The sequence below is a fragment of the Pseudophryne corroboree genome, chromosome 10 (assembly GCF_028390025.1).
Source record: "Pseudophryne corroboree isolate aPseCor3 chromosome 10, aPseCor3.hap2, whole genome shotgun sequence".
In the NCBI taxonomy this organism is placed as follows: domain Eukaryota; kingdom Metazoa; phylum Chordata; class Amphibia; order Anura; family Myobatrachidae; genus Pseudophryne; species Pseudophryne corroboree.
Genome location: NC_086453.1, coordinates 347624971 through 347633900, shown reverse-complemented (window position 1 = coordinate 347633900; position 8930 = coordinate 347624971). Strand labels below are relative to the sequence as shown.

At 46.0% G+C, this 8930-nt stretch overlaps 1 long non-coding RNA gene across 2 annotated transcripts; it reads right to left on the bottom strand.

Moving 5' to 3' along the window:
- Positions 1–259: 259 nt before the first annotated feature.
- On the bottom strand, positions 260–3182 carry LOC134965621 (uncharacterized). Of its 2 annotated transcripts, XR_010188468.1 has the most exons (3): positions 2718–3182; positions 1576–1723; positions 260–652 (listed from the first exon to the last, which is right to left on the bottom strand). It is a non-coding gene; the product is annotated as an uncharacterized LOC134965621 (long non-coding RNA). The 2 variants fall into 2 exon arrangements; XR_010188469.1 differs by lacking the exons at positions 260–652; positions 1576–1723 and adding an exon at positions 1736–2642.
- Between the last annotated feature and the right edge of the window lie 5748 nt (positions 3183–8930).

The window sequence follows — 8930 nt, the reverse complement described above, 5'->3', positions numbered from 1 at the left end:
TGAAGCACAGACGGGTTTAGCTAATGGAAATTGATTGTTAAATCTATTCATATTTAACAGCCTTTAATTAACTTTCCTTGTATGTTAAGTCTGCAAAGTTCATTATCCCATTAAAACCCTTTTTAGGAGAGAAGAGCGCACTAAGCACAGGAGCAGATAGGAGTTAGCGGTGACCATCGATTGTTGTCAAGCCTTGAACTCATAGAGGATGAGCAGACGCTTTACACCCCCCCCCCCCCCCCCCCCAACTGGTTCCTTCGGTTGCTGCGTGATTCTGCTACTGCAGATGATGTTGTTTTGTGATCCTTTGGTGTCTGCAGGATCCTGAAGCAGAACAAATTGTATTATAATACTCAGCTCTGAAGGTGGAAACTGAATTACGCGAGTCCATATCCTGAATTAGTGGGAATGCTTCCCGGGATAGGTGGCTCAGTAGCCGTGTTGCCTGGTAACACAAATGCACAGGGATACAGTATACTGTCTGGATTCATCAGTCAAAGCGACTGGTGTGTAAGGCCTCTATAAGAAATCCGAATGAGCCTAACTAGTGGAAATCGGATGGAGCATGTGAAGTTTAGAGATTTTAATGCTTTTATAGCTGCACAGCTTGAGGTAATAAGCTCAGTGTCAGTTTGCAGATTCTCGGAGGACCCTGCAAATGAGATTTATATCATTACTTGAGATATCTACAGTTTTTAAGCCTTGGAACACACACAAGTCGTGCAGTACTCCAGTATCTCCCTCAGAACAGTGATGACTACTTATAGATATTCCCAGAGACTTTATATTGACAAAATACTAATGTACTATCTTACTGTGCTGTAGATAAGAGCTATCTTTATAAGATGAAGCTGCAAAATACTGTTATTGACCACTTCACTTAAAAAGCCCATTTTTTGGAACTTATCTATTGAACAACATAAAATTATTATGTATCTGTTGCTTTTTTTTGTTTGTTTGTGTTTTGCAAATTCAAACTGCAGCATCTACAGTATATTGTTTGAAAAACAATGGTCATTCTATCTATCTATCTATCTATCTATCTATTGATCTATCTATCTATCTATTGATCCATATTTGATCTGATCATCATCACTGATGATCCGCAGCACCGTCAGTCATTATATTGATGGAAATCAGCAACTTCTACCCATACAGTATTGCCTTGGATACTCCATATACATTGATGATCCATTCTCTCCAGGTGTGTTTTCAGGGCTAATTCAGATTGATTGCAAATCAACATTTCCCTCTATTGGGCAGAACCATGTGCACTGCAGGGGAGGCAGATATAACGTGCAGAGAGATTAGATTTGGGTGGGGTGTGTTCAAACTGAAATCTAAATTGCAGTGTAAAAATAAAGCAGCCAGTATTTACCCTGCACAGAAACAATGTAACCCACCCAAATCTAATTCTCTCTGCACATGTTACATCTGTCCCCCCTGCAGTGCACATGGTTTTGCCTATTAGAGGAAAATGTTGTTTTGCAATCAACCCTGAATTAGGCCCTCAACCCTTTACTTATGCTGTTACTTATGTAATATCGCTGTCGGGTAAGTGGAGTGGACTTGTACCTGCGGTTCAGTAGTTTCGTGATCGGCCGTATCCCGTCTCCAGTGATGTCGAGGCAAGCGACTCTCCTTCACGCCACCTGTGAAGCTGGGACAGAAAGACCAGGAGGACCCCAGGAGGGTAACCCAAACACAGTGTGCTCAAGGACCACTACACAAGGGAGACGGTGACAACCATTTATTGAACTGAAAGTGTCGGTCACTGCTATAATTCAATTCTCATTAAACACAGTTGCACAGGTTGAACATTACTACAATACCCTGAGTCTTTCCCTGTCTATAGCATTTACCACGGCTCATATGTAGCTCCAAGGCATGACAATAACTTGTCCAAAAAATCAAATACATTACATGCAATAGTAATTATTTGGTATGTCACGATAATTTAGGGTAATAAATGTCCTGATAGTAATTTGGATATGATTCCTAAACTGTCCATAGGATGGCGCTGCACGCCGGGCACTAACATTCAGTTCCTGCACCTCAGTGGGCGGTTGCGGTCAGTGTCGCTTTAACAGAACATTTGCACTTTAACAGTGAACTCCTGGGAAAACATCAGTGGACGTAAGGTAAGTGTTTGTAGGAAGGTGTGCAGACCTAACTGTTGGTAATACGACACAGCGTCAATGGCTGACGGTACTAACCGTATTTGTATCCACAGAAAGATAAGTAGTTCGGCAGCGTCAGACGCCTCTATGACTGGAGAGGTGTTTGTATCCACGAAAAGGTAAGTCCTAGGGAGTAAAACTATTCCGGATGGAGTGTCACACAAGAGATGCTGCCCCGTGGTGCAAGCCAGTGGGGCAGAAGACGGTCTTGGCTGACAAATCAAAACAGACTTTCTAACCCCAGTCCGGGTTTAAATCAACATGCAAGTAAGGGGTGTGTAGGAGCATAAGCAGGGCACTTTGTGCATATCAGTCGCATTTTATTCTTGCAACTAAGCCACATTGGCTGGGACAGGGCTACAGATCTCTGGTGACTCCGCGCAGACCACAGTCATCTGGGTTACTCGCTGGTAAGTCAAAGGGGTTAGCAAGTCTCTGCATGGGGCATTGCTATCCCTCTCTCTGTGAAAGGGGAAACACTATTAGGGGCAGGTCCCACCATGTATCAGCTGGGTGTTGTGTGCTGCTTTAGGGTACCTGTAGTGGGCCTGGTGCTCCTGCGGACGTCTGGTGGCTGCAGACTCTTCTCTGCTCAGTCTGTCGGGATCCCTCTTCTTGTTCCCTGATCTGTTCTCTTGCATCTCCTCAGCGTCTCCCTGCAGAGCCCTCGGGCTCCCAGTCTGCTCCCTTAGTGCAGAGGTAGCCGGCGGTGTCGCGTTCTGGCTAACCGCCACTCTCTGCACCCTGTGCCGCGGCTCCCCGGCTCCCGATGAATACAGCCGTGTCTAGCGCCAGATCTCCGTTCCCCCGGCAACCGCTGACTGCTTGGGGCTCTCCCGCGGTTCTGCTCCACACCATGCGGCTCCGGCTCCTCAGCTGGCACCCGCCGCGCGTAGTCACTCGACCCGTCCCTCTTCACCGCGAGCCCCTCTCTTCGCGCTCTTTTTCCTCCTCCAATCCCTGGCGCAGCAGGGTTTCCCGCCCGCTCTCCATAGGCTGAATTCTCCTGGGTCCCAATGCTCCTCTTCTCAGCAAGGCGTTGCTAGGCAACACAGGGGGAGAGGAATTAACCCTCGCAGGGCCGATTAACCAGGCTTGTGGGCTTATAGGCATCACTGGCTGTCATTTGGGGCTGTAACAAGATACAGCAGGGGTACCCAAACGTGGGTACCACACTTAGAGCTATAGCCCGTACCAATGAAAAATATCCAGTGCCTGCAAACAAAATCTAAAGGAGCTACAACTACACTATCTACATACCTCCCAACTGTCCCGAATTCAGCGGGACAGTCCCGATATTCGGACTGTCAAAGTCGAAAAATATCCTGATACATATGCCTTGTACTAACCCCTCATGCACATGCCCGCTGCACGCGCGCACGCCCTACCGTGCGTGCACATATCCGCAATTTGCGTAAAATCGCTCCGGCGATCACGCGCGGTGTATGCACATTTACGGTAGAGTTTGTGAGCGTCTAGCGGGCGACTCGATCATAACACATTTTACCCACATAGTGTGTTTTATAGTGAATATTCCCCTTAACAATGTCAGAAAGTATGTTTAGTGTAAACGGTTCTTGGACAGAGAAATTCCTCTTTGCATGATGAGAAGGGTCAGATAAAGGTAGAACGGTGGTGTCTAGTATCAAACTGTAGAGTATTTTATTGGTAACATTTCGGTGTTGGTAAGGAAGAGATTGCTCGCTCCTGCGCATAGTTATGTGCAAAAGTAGTTTATAGATATTTACTGTATTTGCTGTTCATTACCCATGCGGCGGGAATCCTAAGGATACCTCCCACCTGAGCAGTTGGAGAAAGGCACAGCCCACCTGTTCGAACCCACCTATGACCTTTTGTTATAATGCAGAGACACATTCCTGTGTCCAATGAACCATGAGATTATAGGGACCATTGTATTGATACTGTATGTTGTGTATATAAAGACCACCATTGCCTGTCCAGTCACTCACTCCCTCTGCAAGGTTTTCACATTGAAGGCTGAGGGCTGGATTCAGGACGCGCCTGCGAATCATTCCCACGTATGTAAGTTCTCTGTAGCCATTTTGTTATCCTCTGTGTTTGCCATTTGTTCTCATTGTGTACTCATTCTGTTTTCTTGTATTTGCGATCGTTCGCTATTGTTCATATTATATCTCGTTATTCTGTTGAGATTTTATATTAGTTTTGTAGTGTATAAGCTGTACTGTTTTTCCCCTTTTTACTCAAATAGAATTATCCACTGGGTGTTAGAGCCTAAGTGGTTTTTATATCCTAACCAGGTCTTGTATTTTCACTAGTTACTGTAAAGGGTTTTCTGAGCATCCCAATCGCTCAATCAGCTTCTCATATAATCATGGTTAATAAGCATTACATCGTTATAGTATTTCATTGTCAAGGTTTAAAGTGTAAAGCGTACCCTTAAGGTGTGTTGATACTAAGGGTTACTGTGTAACATTCTGTGAGCGTGCGTGTCGCTCGTGCGTCGCGCCCTCGGCCTAGCGTCTGCTACGCTAGGTGCGTACCCTTACGGTACTCTGTGCGCCAATAGCGTACTTAGCCCATAATAGAATATAGCTTAATGTTTTTAGGTAATAACTGACTTTATCAATTGGGGGCATCGTCCGGGCCTCCTCATATCCGCAGCCAAGCGGAACCGGGCAGACTTTATCCATCAGCAAAGGGCGGGAAGGTAGTATCCCCTGTTAGCCATTTGGTGGTTGGGGATACGGTAAGTGCTGATTAGATAAGCGTCTGCTCCGCTTGGTTTGTAGGGATGCTGGTGGGATCCGGAACCGAAAGGTAAGAACGTTAAGCTATTGTCTTTTAAATCTGTTTAAATTTCTGTATTGGTGAAAATTGCGCACGCAACACACGTACACACCTGTATTTCCATTTGCGTATTTTCACATATCTGCCTTTCTGTTTGCCATTAGCATTGATCACGTGCTGAGAAAATTTGTTGCTATTTTAGTTAAAAGTAAAAGTAATACTTAAGGGAGTAATTGTAAAACACGCACGCAGCCTGACCCAGTTATAAAGGTTATACAGGAGATACTGTGTGGTGTTTGGTAAACGACTATAGTTAAATATCGTTTGCATTTATAGAAGCGTGTTATTTGTGTTACTGCGGATGTATCCGGCCTGTGTACACGTGTCTCTGACCGAGTGCGAGACAGCGTACGCAACGCAAAGGCCTACACACGTGGCGTAAATCACGCAACGTGCGTACGGATACGCCCATTAAATACAAATCACACGATAGCATTGTTTTAGTAGTAGATACGGAAGCCACGAGATATTAGCACAAATTTGTTCAGTTTCCAAAACTTAGTTTAAAAAGATCCTTCTCTTGTTGCATTACCTCTGGGATTAGCCTGCGTTACCTGAATGAAAGAAATTTTCTGTACAGAAAAATCAAAGTATATATGAAGTGAAAGAGCGTGTGTATGCAAGTAAAGTTTTTTTTGGTGTGAACCCCGGAATTCGAGATCTCGTAGAAGGATACCCGAGAGGTGAACACGTGGTGGCGTGGGAGAAGGCCATCTCACGTTTAAAGTCAATAAGGTAAGAGGAGCAATTAGTGTTACAGCAGACCAGGAGGTCCGCGAAAGTCAGAAATCCGTTAAAAGTACATATATGAAGTTCTGAAAACCCTGACTTAAGAAAGGTCAGAGGTAGAGAGCGCAGCCCTGGGGGTTGGCGCAATACCCATATAGGCCCGTTTTGAGAATACGCTCCGGCTGAAGGTTTCGCAGCCTAAACAACCGATTCCGCTGGTCGTTCTGCGGATAAGTAATAGTTACTTATACGCATTGCGACTGTACCGCATGTAATTGTGTGCATTAGTTGGTTACCTTGATACCCATTACGCAATTTGCGTACGCTTTGCGGGATCATAAACACTATTTGTACATTCTAACGTGATTTGTGTAGGTTTTTTTTATTTTAAGGGAGGTTCGCTGTTCACTCAGGAATTCTCCAGCAACTGATACTTACTGGGGAGGGTAGCATACTCCCACACGCCCCAGTAAGTAGAGGTCACATAGGGGCCCTGGGTTGAGTACGCCAGCGCTGAAGCAGTGTGTGGGCATATTGGTCGACGTGGGCGAGAGTGGGTGAAGGCACTCGTTGGACTTTCACCGTCGCCTTACCTCTGGGAACGTGGTTTTTGTAGGAATTCGCTGAGAAGGCAATACCTGCAAAGAATGGGGGCCAGTTGCTCAAGTAAGGGACGATCAACCAAGGTTCAGGTTGATATTATTCCGCGGCCAGTCGGGTCAGCGAGGTACATAATGTGTGAAAAATATGGATCACACGCAGAGGTTTTATGCAATGAGTGGGAACGTATGACTGTGAACGATGGGGAGAAGTTTCCCAGGGTAGGCAGTTTTAATCCTGAGGTTTTGCAAAATTTAAGGAGAAGGATGTGTCTAATAAAGTCCGGCAAGCAACGGATTAGACATTATGATTATTTACAGTTATGGCAACAGGAAGGCGAGATACAAAGAGGATTAGCTCAAGCAGCTGGTTCCAATCCTATCAGGAAACTGATAGCTACCGCACCACCACCACCATACATAACAGGAGAGAAAGTGGCTATAGAGAATGGCATACTGGTATATGATAAAAGTGCACTTAATAAATGTATAAATGATAAGAGTAAAGTAGATAAGTGTATTGATGCTAATGTTAACCCGTGCAAATTGTATCCTGTCTTAAACTTCCCTCAGGACTGCGACCAGGAAGATGAGCCTACTACAATATCGGCACTCTCACTAGCAGCCACCATAAGAGAGACTACAGTGGGCACGGCCCGCCAGTAAGAGGAGTAGCAAAGGCCCCTAGTGGAGGGACAGGTGAGGTCGTGTCCGCAGGTAAGTACGGTACTGTACATTATGCAGAAACAATTACACCACACATTGTAGAATCAACCCAGAGTGATGTGATTGAACTTAATCCTGTCAGGGTAATTGCAGTCCCAAATGGAAAAACTGACGCTACAGGAGTCACTCCCGTCAGGAACATTGCAATGCATTGTCCCTTTTCCCGGACAGAATTAAGAACAATTATGGGGTATATTTACTAAAAATCGTATTTTCCCGTTTGAGGTCAAAGATCCCAGGGTTTTCCATACTAGCCTTACCTTTACAAGAGATGGTCTCATCAAACAAACCAGATCGGATTTCGCACACAGATGAGTCCGAACTGGCATTTGAGAGACTCAAACAGTGCCTAACGCAGGCACCAGCATTAGGTATGCCAGATTATGGGAAACCCTTTGAACTGTACGGTACGGAAAGTGCTGGGTGTGCGGCAGGCGTCTTAACCCAGAAGCATGGTGATGCCAGCAGGCCGGTAGCCTACTACAGCGCGCAGCTAGACACGGTAGCACGATCCCTGCCCACTTGCGTGCGAAGTGTTGCAGCGATAGCATTGCTAGTGAATAAAAGCGAAGATGTAGTGCTAGGACACAACCTGACCATTCATACACCTCATGTAGTGTCAGCCTTACTGAATTCTGCCCAAACCAGACACGTCTCATCCGCACGGTTTACAAGGTGGGAATTAGCACTAATGGCCCCTGTAAACATCACCATAAGGAGATGCAGCGCACTAAATCCTGCAACGTATCTCCCAGGTGTGCCTGGACAGGCACAAAGGGTGGGGGATGAGAGTAATGGGGAAGGAGGATTTAGTACAGACACTGACACACATGATTGTATGGAATATTTGACCCAAAATTTCACTGCAAGGCCTGACATCAGTGACAACCCACTGGAAGGTGTAGATTTTACTTTCTACACTGACGGTAGTTGCCACAGACAGACGGACTCTGGAGACTTGTGTACTGGATACGCAGTCGTAGATGACAAAGGCACCATAGAAGCGGAACCCCTGGGCCCACCTCACTCAGCACAAGTTGCTGAGCTGGTCGCCCTAACCAGAGCGTGTGAATTGGCTAAAGGTAAGTCAGCCAATATCTACACAGATTCTAGGTATGCCTTTGGAGTAGTGCATGATTTCGGGGCCCTATGGCGCCTCAGAAATTTCATGACGGCAGCTGGCACACCCGTGGCGCATGCGACCCACATCAAAAGACTCTTAGCAGCAATACAGGAACCTGACAGAGTGGCTGTTATCAAGTGTAAAGCCCACACATACAGCCAAGACCCGGTGTCACTTGGTAACAGCCGGGCAGACGAAGCTGCTAAATTAGCAGCCAGTACCCCCATACAGACAGACATCACACAACTGATGGTATTCAATACCGTCAGCACACAGAAATTGAGTGAAATGCAAGATTTGTGTTCTCCACAGGAAAAGGCAGTCTGGAGGTCAAAAGGATGTGGCCAGGAGTCCTCAGGACTCTGGACAGGGTAAGCCAGTGGCACCCAGAGCATACCTTCCGAGTTTAGCGGAGGCGGCACATGGGCTGACTCATCTAGGTAAAGAAGGTATGTGCAAATTGGTAAGAGCCTACTGGTGTGCACCAGGATTTTCTTCCCATGCGGGTAAGAGGGCGATGACATGCCTCACCTGCTTGAGGAAGAACATTGGAAAGGCGATACCAACAGAACCAGCCCATATTCCGCCAACGGACGGCCCTTTTCAGGTAATACAAATTGATTTCATACAATTGCCACCCTGTAGAAATTTAAAGTATGTATTGGTTTGTATTGATGTGTTTTCAAATTGGGTTGAAGCGTTCCCCGCTGCCACAAATACCGCTACGTTTACTGCAAAGAAAAT